The sequence below is a fragment of the Equus przewalskii genome, chromosome 5 (assembly GCF_037783145.1).
Source record: "Equus przewalskii isolate Varuska chromosome 5, EquPr2, whole genome shotgun sequence".
NCBI lineage: Eukaryota > Metazoa > Chordata > Mammalia > Perissodactyla > Equidae > Equus > Equus przewalskii.
In genome coordinates, this window is record NC_091835.1 from 57,129,966 (window position 1) to 57,141,965 (window position 12,000).

General features: G+C 37.8%; 1 long non-coding RNA gene across 1 annotated transcript in view; it reads right to left on the minus strand.

Annotated features, from left to right (window-relative positions):
• The window catches only part of LOC103563457 (uncharacterized), an 82,971-nt gene that overhangs the window by 53,154 nt on the left and 17,817 nt on the right, over positions 1 to 12,000 (minus strand). Inside the window, exon 3 of the long non-coding RNA XR_011540353.1 lies at positions 3,617 to 3,731. This is a non-coding gene — a long non-coding RNA (uncharacterized lncRNA). The remainder of the gene's footprint in view (positions 1 to 3,616; positions 3,732 to 12,000) is intronic.

Consider the following 12,000-nt stretch of genomic DNA (forward strand, 5'->3'; position numbering starts at 1 on the left):
TAAACCAGTAACTAGTAAATGTTTCTGTGAAGGGAAGAGTTAACAGCAGACCTGTGATGCATTTCCTCCCTACCAGGGACGTTAACCATCTTGCCTTGTAAACATGCTAATATCATTTACAAGTGGAAATATATAGGAATTCACTATCTAAAAATGGCTTTCTAGCAGAATATACCTTGTCTGTCTAGATGTCTTATTGTAAATAAATCCGGAATTTATGTGTTGGTGGACATGACTGGTTGGGTAATGAGATTCAGTCATGCAGACCTTTCTATCTACCAAATGGCTTTCTCTGAGAACACACTGTTAGGTGCTCAGCTGTTACTCCAAAACCAAAATGCATCTCAGTGTGAGAGAAAGGGAAAATTAGGAATATGTGTCTGACAGATTTAGCTCCTCTAGAAACAAATGTTATATTTGTGTCTATATCCTGCACCTATCAATTGAATCATTGGTAAAGTTTGGTGTTGATAAGATCTGTGATTCATGCGAGTCTGTTTTGACAATCCAACTATTTATGGTAATTCAAGTCCATCTATTCTACAACTACGATGAGTAAATCTGGGAGCGAAAGGGTTAAAGTGGAGTGACCCTCTCACTATTTCACCTAAGGACCCGATGAAGAAGTTTTTGCTTCCTACCTGAAATTCTTGGGCTCAGTGGATTTGGATGTCCTAGCACCCGGGAGATGAAAGTGTCTCCCAGGGAACAGAGTCAAGGTTCTGGCAAATTGGAAGCTGAGACTTCCCCCTGACCACCTTGAGTTCCTCATGCCACTGAACCACCAGGTAGAGAAGTTGCTCACTCTACTGACCAGATCGATTGATCCTGATTACTAGGGGAAAATCAGAAGTGGAAGCAAGGAAGACTACGTCTAGAACCCAGGAGACTCAGGGGTGCCTTTCAATACTGCCATGCCCAATCATAATGGTCAATAGGAAATGTGTCAACTTGATAAAGATAGAACCACTAAAGGTTGGGTCACTCCATCAGGTAAACGACTTAGTCTTAAAACGAGGTGCTGGCAGAGGCAAAGGGATTATGGAACAGGTAGTAGAAGAAAGAAGATAGGATTATCAACTTAGCTTTGTAACTAAATAGGCACTGGAGAAATTAGTAAATATGTTTTATGTTAATGATTTCCCTCCCTTCTTTGTTCTCTCCGGACAGTTTATATAAAAAGCTCTGGGAATGGCTCATGTTTTTTGTTTCAATTTGGGAGTGTGACTGAATTGACATCATCCCACGATGATATGGTGGTTGATGGGACTGTGTATGTCTCTGGTGTTGAGAAACAAATTTCTCATTTTATCCAAGGACAGAACGCATGGTAAGGAGTAAAAGGATAGAATGTGCTGTGTAGTTTCTCTTTGCCCCATGGGTCAGCTCCCTGTCCTTTTCCACCCTATTCTGTGTCCATGAGATTTGATCATTACGGACTACACCAACAGGCTTCCTTGCCCTTAGTTTGTGTATTAGTTTTGTATTGCTGCCATAACAAACTACCAAAAGTTTAGTGGCTTAAAACAACAAAAAATTGTTATCTTATAGTCCTGAAGTTCCGAAGTCTGAAATGAGTTTCACTGGGCTAAAATCAAGGTGTTGGTTCACTTGTAAGAACTTTAAAGATTACATTGGGCCCACCCTGGTATTCCCCATCTCAAGACTCCTCGTCATACCTGCAAAGTCCCTTGCTATGTAAAGTAACATCTTCACAGGTTCCAGGGACTAGAACATGGACAACCTAGAGTGTCAATATTCTGCCTATCATAGTTTCCAATTGGATTCGGCCAATGAGGGGCAGCGATGAGATTAGAAAGCATGAAGAGAGCAAATGTGAAGTGTTTCCTCTGGCTCCCTCCCTTCTGGTTGCTGCCTCCCTTTCTGAAGGCCATGGCTCCTGTAAGGCAGCCTCTCTTCCAGCTCGAGCTGCTTATTCTCTCTGAGTTCTAGTAACTTCTCCCTCTCCTTGACCTTTCAGGCCCAAGGGTGGTGACATCTCCAGGCTCTTGCTAGCCCTGAGAAGTTTCTCCATCCTTTCTTGGTTTCTCTTCACCCTGCCCACACCATTATGAATAGTGCCTTTTTGCTCCTCAGTTACTCTGCTGTTTTAGAAGGAACTTGACAGAGAACAGAGAACATTGCCAGCATGTTGAAATGGTGAAAGAATTGTGTGAACATTATGGTGATGATGCTAGTGTTGATTATCTCCTTCTAGATAAAAAATTGTTTTCTCTTCGTGTGCATAAGCCTTAGTCTAGGTTCTGTATATCTCCCTATAAAATATCTAATTTGGCTTCCCTGTTTTTGGCACCACTTTCTGTAGTCAACTCTACTAACTGTTCAAAAGTCATCCTGTATTTAAATATTTCGATCATTCCGCTGCCTCTTTAAAAAACTGGGCATGCCACTTTCTTCTTCACCAATATGAAATGATTTTCTATCATTTGTAAAACTACCTGTCATTATTCCCTACATCCTTCCTACTGCCCGTTGGTTGAAAGCGTTTATAATGAGCAGGTTTCTTTCCCAATGCCTTATCTGCCATGAGCAGTCCTCTTCCCTCCCATCTAACTCCACCCTCTGAGTCTTCTTTCACACTAAGACCTAAAGACTGATAATTATCATTTCTCTACAGGGAGCTTATTTTAACAGGAGATTAATGCTTCAACTGAAACTGGGGTTTTGGGGAAGAATTTCAGGCATAAAACATCTATGAAGAAGGACATCTTTAATGCAGCTTCACTTTGTGTTTCAACCTATGGCCAAACTACCAATCCAGGTCCCACACCTAAATGAAATATTAGATGTTTAAAAAGATGTATTGATTTGGTGCTTAACTGTACCCATAAGAGAAAAGCAAATCAAACTTAAAATGATATAAAAATTTTCACCTGTTGGTTTGGAAAATGTGATGTGAGTATATAGAGAAACAGGCACCTTCCCACATAGGTGATGGGAGTATACGTTTATAATTTCTATAGGGAAAGAATTGGCAATAGGAGCTGGCCCTGTGGCCGAGTGGTTAAGTTCGTGCCCTCTGCTTAGGCGGCCCAGGGTTTCGCTGGTTTGAATCCTGGGTGGGGACATGGCACCGTTCATCAAGCCATGCTGAAGTGGCAACCCACATGCCACAACTAGAAGAACTCACAACTAAAAATACACAACTATGTACCAGGGGGCTTTGGGAGAAAAAGGAAAAATAAAATCTTAAAAAAAAAAAATTGGCAATAGCTCCTAAAATTCAAAATGCACATATTCTTTGACCCAGAAATTCCGCTTCTCAGAATTTACCCTAAAGATGTGCTCCCAATTGTGCTAGCTGATCTGTTAATAAGGATCTTTATTGCAGCATTATTTGTTATAGCAAAAAGAATGGAAACAGTCTAAATAGTCTTCAATAGGAGAATGGGTAAGTAAATTATGATACCTATACACAATGGAATACAATGCAGCTGTTAAAAAGAGTGAAGGACCATTATACGTATTAAGTTGGATATATCTTACATATGATGTGGCTGTGAATGAGGAAACTTTGGGTGACATCCAAAATTCACATAATGGGATAACACAAAGAATTAGATTGTCAAATCAAACTCACCAAACAGACACTTACCTAGTATCAAGCTTTACTATAATTTCAAGGTTCAAGTAATCATGAGGCACAGGTGAAGCAGGGAGAGATTTAGGACCATCAACACAGCTCTGGTCAAGATTCACATGTCAGGTTTCTAAGCAAGATGTGCAGGTCCCATGAAAAAGAGCCATTTTAGTCGTGGAACATCCATTTATACTCAGATAGTTGTACAGCTTACATGACATTTTCCAGGAAGCCTTTCCCTACCAATTCATAGATTCCAGGTTTGGTTAGCATAAGCAACCCTAAACAACCAGATACATTCTGCTAAAAGCATTCCATAGGTAAGGATTCTTCAGCTGGCAAGTGCCATTAGCTCCTTTGTCAGGAGTTCTATTTATTAGAACGGTCACAAGAAAATTGGACCAGAGTGCCTCCATTCTTTCTTTCCCAGAAGTGTTTCCCAGTAACACAAGAGAGTTAATTGCAGATTGACCGCGCAATAATCCTTTCTTTCCCGTATATCATTTTAAACATGAATAAAAATTGGTTGATTCTGAAACTATGAAAATGATGTAGGCTTAAGTTAAAAAGTCTTTAAAATTCAACAAAAAAGACATTAATATGTCTTAGGATACAATCAAATTTAGAGGTCTTTAAAATTAGAAGGAAATACATTGAATATATTTTAAAATATACATGGTAGTGTTATAACGCAATCCAAATTTAAAGGAAACTATAAACTAGTCTGCACATCCAGGAAGTCTTCTGTTCCTTCACCCTCCAAAGTCTATCAAACAACTTTTCTTTCAGTATATTTGTAGATCTCTTCTGAAATTTTGCTTTTCCCCCCCAATACATCCTTGATCAAAGGAGCATATTTCAATACTAAGTTGAACCATACAAAATTCCTGGTTCTTGATTTGTTGGCCTACAAAAACAACAATTTTGTGTAGTTAAACCTAGTACCACAGGGACACTACCTGATTTGATCTCTAAATGTAAGTCAGACAAAATATGTAAAGAGCCACATGGATAGGAAATATCAGAATGAAACAATAAGGCAAGATTGTGGAGAAGAAAAAGCCCTGGTTCAAGTTAGGAGACCTCAGACTCTAGTTTCTCCTTCACCTCTTACTAACAATAGGTATTTGAGTAAGTCTATTTATCTCTCTTAATTTCAATTCCCTTGCCTCTCAAATGAGAGTCTGAATGTAGACAATTAAACCACAGTGAACCATCACTTCACACCCACTAGGATAGCTTTTACCATAGGAAAGAAAACAGAAAATAACCAGCGTTTACAAGGTTGGGGAGAAACTGGGACCCTGCGCATTTCCGGTGGGAATGTAAAGTAATGCAGTGCTGAGGGAACGGTGGAGAGGTTCCTCAGAAAGCTAAACAGAATTACCACACGATCTGGCACTTCCGCTCCTGGTTATACACTCAAGAGAATTGAAAGCAGGGACTCAAACAGGTATTTATACACCAGTGTTCATAGAAGCATGATCGACATTGGCCAAAAGGTGAAAACAACACACATACCTATCAATAGATGAATAGATACAGAAAAGGTGGTATAATTCTCAAGGATTGACCATATTTTGGGAACCAAAGCAAACATCAATAAATACAAGAGAGTTGAAATAATATCAAGCATCTTTTCTGATCATAACGCTATTAAACTAGAAATCAACTACAAGAAAAAAGCAGAGAAAGGTGCAAAAATGTGGAGACTAAACAACACGCTTCTCAACAAACAATGGATCATTGAAGAAATTAAAGAAGAAATCAAATATTATCTGGAGACAAATGAAAATGAGAACACGACATACCAAATCATTTGGGATGCAGCAAAAGCAGTCCTAAGAGGGAAATTCATCGCAATACAGGCTCACCTCACTAAACAAGAAAAAGCTCACGTAAGCAACCTCAAACGACACCTAACAGAACTAGAAAAAGAAGAACAAACAAAGCCCAGAGTCAGTAGAAGGAGGGAAATAATAAAAATAAGAGCAGAAATAAACGATATTGAAACAAAAAAGACAATAGAAAGGATCAATGAAACAAAGAGTTGGTTCTTCAAAAGAATTAACAAAATTGACAAACCCCTAGCCAGACTCACCAAGAAAAGAAGAGAGAAATCGCAAATTAATAAAATCAGGAATGACAGAGGAGAAATCACAACAGATACCAATGAAATACAAGAGATCATAAGAGAATACTATGAAAAACTATATGCCAACAAATTGAACAACCTGGAAGAAATGGACAAATTCCTAGACTCCTACAATCTCCCCAAACTGAATCAGGAAGAAATGGAGAATCTGAATAGACCAATCACAAGTAAGGAAATAGAAACGGTAATCAAAAACCTCCCCAAAAACAAGAGTCCAGGACCAGACGGCTTCTCTGGAGAATTCTACCAAACATTCAAAGAAGACTTAATACCTATTCTCCTCAAACTGTTCCAGAAAATTGAGAAAGATGGAGAACTCCCTAACACATTCTATGAAGCCAACATCACTCTGATCCCCAAACCTGACAAGGACAACACAAAGAAGGAGAACTACAGGCCGATATCACTGATGAACATAGATGCAAAAATCCTCAACAAAATTTTGGCAAACCGATTACAGCAATACATCAAAAAGATTATACACCATGATCAAGTGGGATTTATACCAGGGACGCAGGGATGGTTCAACATCCGCAAGTCAATCAACGTGATACACTACATCAACAAAATGAAAAACAAAAACCACATGATCATCTCAATAGATGCAGAGAAAGCATTCGACAAGATCCAACACCCATTTATGATAAAAACCCTCAGTAAAATGGGTATAGAAGGAAAGTACCTCAACATAATAAAGGCCATATATGATAGACCCACAGCCAACATCATACTCAATGGACAAAAGCTGAAGGCCATCCCTCTGAGGACAGGAACAAGACAAGGGTGCCCACTTTCACCACTCCTATTCAACATAGTACTGGAGGTGCTGGCCAGAGCAATTCGGCAGGAAAAAGAAATAAAAGGAATCCAAATAGGTAACGAAGAAGTAAAACTCTCGTTGTTTGCAGACGACATGATCTTATACATAGAAAACCCCAAAGAATCCACAGAAAAACTATTAGAAATAATCAACAACTACAGCAAAGTAGCAGGGTATAAAATTAACGTGCATAAATCAGTAGCATTTCTATACACTAACAATAAACTAACAGAAAAAGAACTCAAGAACTCTATCCCATTCACAATCGCAACGAAAAGAATAAAATACCTTGGGATAAACTTAACCAAGGAAGTGAAGGATCTATACAATGAAAACTACAAGACTTTCTTGAAAGAAATAGGCGATGACATAAAGAGATGGAAAAACATTCGTTGTACATGGATTGGAAGAATAAACATAGTTAAAATGTCCATACTACCTAAAGCAATATACAGATTCAATGCTATCCCAATCAGAATCCCAAGAACATTCTTCACAGAAATTGAACAAACAATCCTAAAATGCATATGGGGGAACAAAAGACCGCGAATTGCTAAAGCAATCCTGAGCAAGAAAAACAAAGCCGGCGGAATCACAATCCCCAATTTCAAAACATACTACAAAGCAACAGTGATCAAAACAGCATGGTACTGGTACAAAAACAGGTCCACAGATCAATGGAACAGAATTGAAAGCCCAGAGATAAAACCACACATCTACGGACAGGTAATCTTCGACAAAGGAGCAGAGGGCCTACAATGGAGAAAAGAAAGTCTCTTCAACAAATGGTGCTGGGAAAACTGGACAGCCACATGCAAAAGATTGAAAATTGACCATTCTTTTTCACCACACACCAAAATAAACTCAAAATGGATCAAAGACCTAAAGATTAGGCCTGAGACAATAAGTCTTTTGGAAGAGAATATAGGCAGTACACTCTTTGACATCAGTTTCAAAAGAATCTTTTCAGACACTGTAACTCCTCAGTTGAGGGAAACAATAGAAAGAATAAACAAATGGGACTTCATCAGACTAAAGAGCTTCTTCAAGGCAAGGGAAAACAGAATTGAAACAAAAAAACAGCTCACTAATTGGGAAAAAATATTTACAAGCCACTTATCCGACAAAGGGTTAATCTCCATAATATACAAAGACCTCACACTGCTTAACAACAAAAAAACAAACAACCCGATCAAAAAATGGGCAGAGGACATGAACAGACATTTCTCAAAAGAAGATATGAATATGGCCAATAGACACATGAAAAGATGTTCATCATCGCTAATCATCAAGGAAATGCAAATCAAAACTACACTAAGATATCACCTTACCCCTGTTAGATTGGCAAAAACATCCAAAACCAAGAACGACAAATGTTGGAGAGGTTGTGGAGAAAGAGGAACCCTCATACACTGTTGGTGGGAATGCAAACTGGTACAGCCACTATGGAAAACAGTATGGAGATTTCTCAAAAAGTTAAAAATAGAAATACCCTATGACCCAGCCATCCCATTACTGGGTATCTATCCTAAGAACCTGATAACAGATATCTCAAGAGTCCGTTGCACCCCTATGTTCATCGCAGCATTATTTACAATAGCCAAGACGTGGAACCAGCCTACATGCCCAGAAACTGATGACTGGATAAAGAAGATGTGGTATATATACACAATGGAATACTACTCAGCCATAAAAAAAGACGAAATTGGCCCATTCACAACAACGTGGATGGACCTCGAGGGCATTATGTTAAGCGAAATAAGTCAGTCAGAGAAAGACGATCTCTATATGACTCCACTCATAGGTGGAAATTAGTATATTGAGAAGGAGATCTGATCGGTGGTTACCAGGGAAAAGGGGGGGTGGGGGGAGGGTACGGAGGGGGAAGTGGTGTACCCACAACATGACTAACAAAAATGTACAACTGAAATCTCACAAGCTTGTAATCTATCATAACATTAATAAAAAAAATAAATAAAAAAAAAAAAAAAGAAAGAAAAGGTGGTATATATCCAATGAAATCTTATTTGGCCTTAAAAAGGAATGAAATTCTGATCCATGCTACAACATGGATGAACCTGAAAACATTGTGCTAGGTGAAATAAGCCAGACACAGAAGGATGGATACTGTCTGATTCCACTTACATGAGGTACCCAGAACAGGCAAGTTCATAGAGACAGAAGGTAGAATAGAGATTACCAGGTGCTGGAGGAGAGGGAAATAGGGAGCCCTTGTTTAATGGATAAAGAGTTTCAATTTGAAATGCTGAAAAAGTTCTGGAAAGGGACAGTGACGCTGGTTGTGCAACATTGTGAGTATACTTTGTGCCACTGAATTTTATACTTAAAAAATAGTTAAAACAGTAAATTTTATGTTATGTATATTTTGCCACAATAAAAAAAGGAGATGATTAATATTATTAACCTTATTATTTTAACATGCATATTGTTACGTTATAAGTTTTTCTTTCATTTTTATGGTAGAAATAGTAGATAATTAAGATCAAAAGATAATTTCAAATATTCCTTACTGTCATTAAATTCAAGAAGGAGACACCAAAAAAGAAAATCCTCACAAACTTTGAAAAATGAGGAATAAAATGTACTGTGTAATATGTATTCAGGTTTTTTTCTTTTTATACTCATGAACATATATATGCAGTAAAAAATGTTTAAATATATGTGTAGGTAATTGTGGAAAATTACATCTACTGTGAATAAAAGGAAAAATTTATGACAAGAAGAAACAACAAAAAGTAACTTTTGGTGGAGATTACAAATTATCTTAAGCAATTTAGAGAATTCAGTTTCTTGAGCTTTAACAGCATTTACAGGGAACATTAAGAAGAAGGATGTGGTTTGAGGGTGTCTATTGGTTTGTCAGAAAAACATGTAACACCAAAACACTGATGTTAAAAGACAGGTAGCAGCTATCATATAATTCTTCACATTGTTGCTTCATAGATGAGTTGAAATAGTCCAAAAGGAAGATAATTGCAAATTTCTGAGCATCTTCAACAAGTGTTGAAGGATTTATGTAAAGTGATAATAAAGAGTGTTATGTGAATGCATGGCTCAGTGGCAATAAACTTCATTTTGGCCATGAATTACCAAAAAGGGGAATTCTTTGTTCAACAAACCTCCTCTGAGTGCTCACATAGCATAGTCTCTGGGCTCTGACAAACACAGATTCTTCTCTAGGGGCTCCCATTTTAAGCCGTGTAACTTAGGAAAAGTTATGTCATTTTTTGGTGCCTCAATTTCCTTGTTAGCAAAATGAGAGTTAATAATAGTATTATTGAGATAATTAAATAAGATAATGCATGTAACTTTCTTAGAACTATCCCTAACACATGATCAGCCTTCCATAAATGCTATCTACTACTATTACAAGCAATGCACTGCATAGTGTGCTAAAAATCACATATGCGGCGTGAGTTGCAATTTGAGCCTATACTCCACTCACTCTAGGATTCAGGCAAATGTCGCCTGTCAGTTGGGCTAGTGACCAGGTGTTAGAGGAAGATAAGAATCTCCTGCAGACTCCTCTCCTCCCAGAGGAAGAGAGAGTTAAGAAGGACAGGTTTAGTTCAAGGAAAAGGGGCCAGAGAAAGAAAAGAGGGTAAAAATGCCTAGTACTCAGAAAGCTCTGCTGGCCACAATCTCTGACTGTAATGCAAGTAAATTAAAAGTTAATAAAAAGATAACTTAAATTTTATTTGGTAACTTAAAAATGCACCATTTAGTAACCCATGGGACCAAGCAGAAATCATGATAGAAATGAAGAAATCTTAAACTGAGCGATTGTGAAAATACCAAATATCAGAACTTCTGGAATGCATCTAAAACAGCATGTGGACAAAATTTCTTAGTTCTAAATGTTTATATTAGGAAATAAGGAAGGCTAGAAATTAATCGGCTTAAGGAGTTAAAAAAAGAACTGAATAAATAAACAAAAGTAGAAAAAGTAAATAAGAGCAAAAAATAACAAACTAGAAAGCAAGGACAAAATAAAAAGCATCTCCAGAGCCAAAAGCTGGTTATTTGAAAAGATGAAGAAAATAGACAAATCTCTGGTAGAATGAAATAAGAAAATAGGAAAGTCACACATAATTAATATTAGGATCAGAAAAAGGGGGAATGTAATAGCAGATTTGGCAAACATTTAAACAATGCTTAAATAGTAATTATACAAATAACTTTAAAATTTCAACCAAAAGTTGAAATTTGGGGGAAAAATATAACTTACCCAAACTTAAGAAGAAATAAAAAGCCTAAATACTTCTATCGTCAGTAAAATTTTTCAATCATGAATTTAAAATATTCCCATTAGGGGCCAGCCCCGTGGCTGAGTGGTTAATTTCACGTGCAGGTTTTTGCTGGTTCAGATCATGGGTGCGGACATTAGCTCAGGGTCAATCTCCCTCACCAAAATGAAAAAAAAAAAAAAGAAAGGAAAGGATAAGCCATAAATTGAGAGAAGATATTTGCTAGACATACCCATAAAAGATTAGTGTTCAAAACATATTAAAAAATCTAGCAAATTCTTAAGAAAAAGACAGGTTTTTAAAATGAGCATAAGCTAAAAACTGACACTGAAATTGGTAAGTTCATGGAGCCGGTCCCATGGCTGAGTGGTTAGGTTCGCACACTCCACTGCAGCGGCCCAGGGTTTCACCAGTTCAGATCCTGGGTGTGGACATGGCGCCGCTCATCAGGCCATGCTGAGGCAGCATCCCACATGCCACAACTAGAAGGACCAGCAACTAAAATATACAGCTATGTACTGGGAGGCTTTGGGGAGAAAAAGGGGAAAAAAAAAAAAAAAAGAAATTGGAGTTCAGGACATACTACTCCAAAATATGATAACTTGGCATATAGAATATTTTAAGGTGGAGGAGTTTGAGAAAGCAGCAGAATCAGGAATGTCACCCTGGCCTCCTCCCTCCCTTGCCCTTCTCCCCTGAAAGAGGTCATAAAACCCTCATGTGGGAGGGACCCTCCCTATACAGGAGGAAATGAGCGTCTTTATCTCTAAAGACAAAGGGATGCCAAGAAGAATCCTGAAAAACAGGCCTTGCTCAGCGTCCCCCAGTTTACTGCAATTACCTCGTACTCCTTACCTATCGTATTTCTCCTCGACTATCCACTCTTCACTCAAACCTAGCACAAAATACTCAGGTCTAACTGTTTCTTTGCGTCTTCATTTTCTTATGAAGGCTCCTGTGTCACATAAAACTTACACTAAATAAGCTTGTGTGTTTTTCTCCTTTTAATCTATTTTTGTCAGTTTAACTGTCAGATCCAGCCAGGGACCCTAGACGGTTCAAGGAAAACTTTTTCTTCTTCTACAATATTCAGCCAATTTATATATACTTGTTAACAAATATTCAACAAAATATATATTGAATACGTAGAATGTAT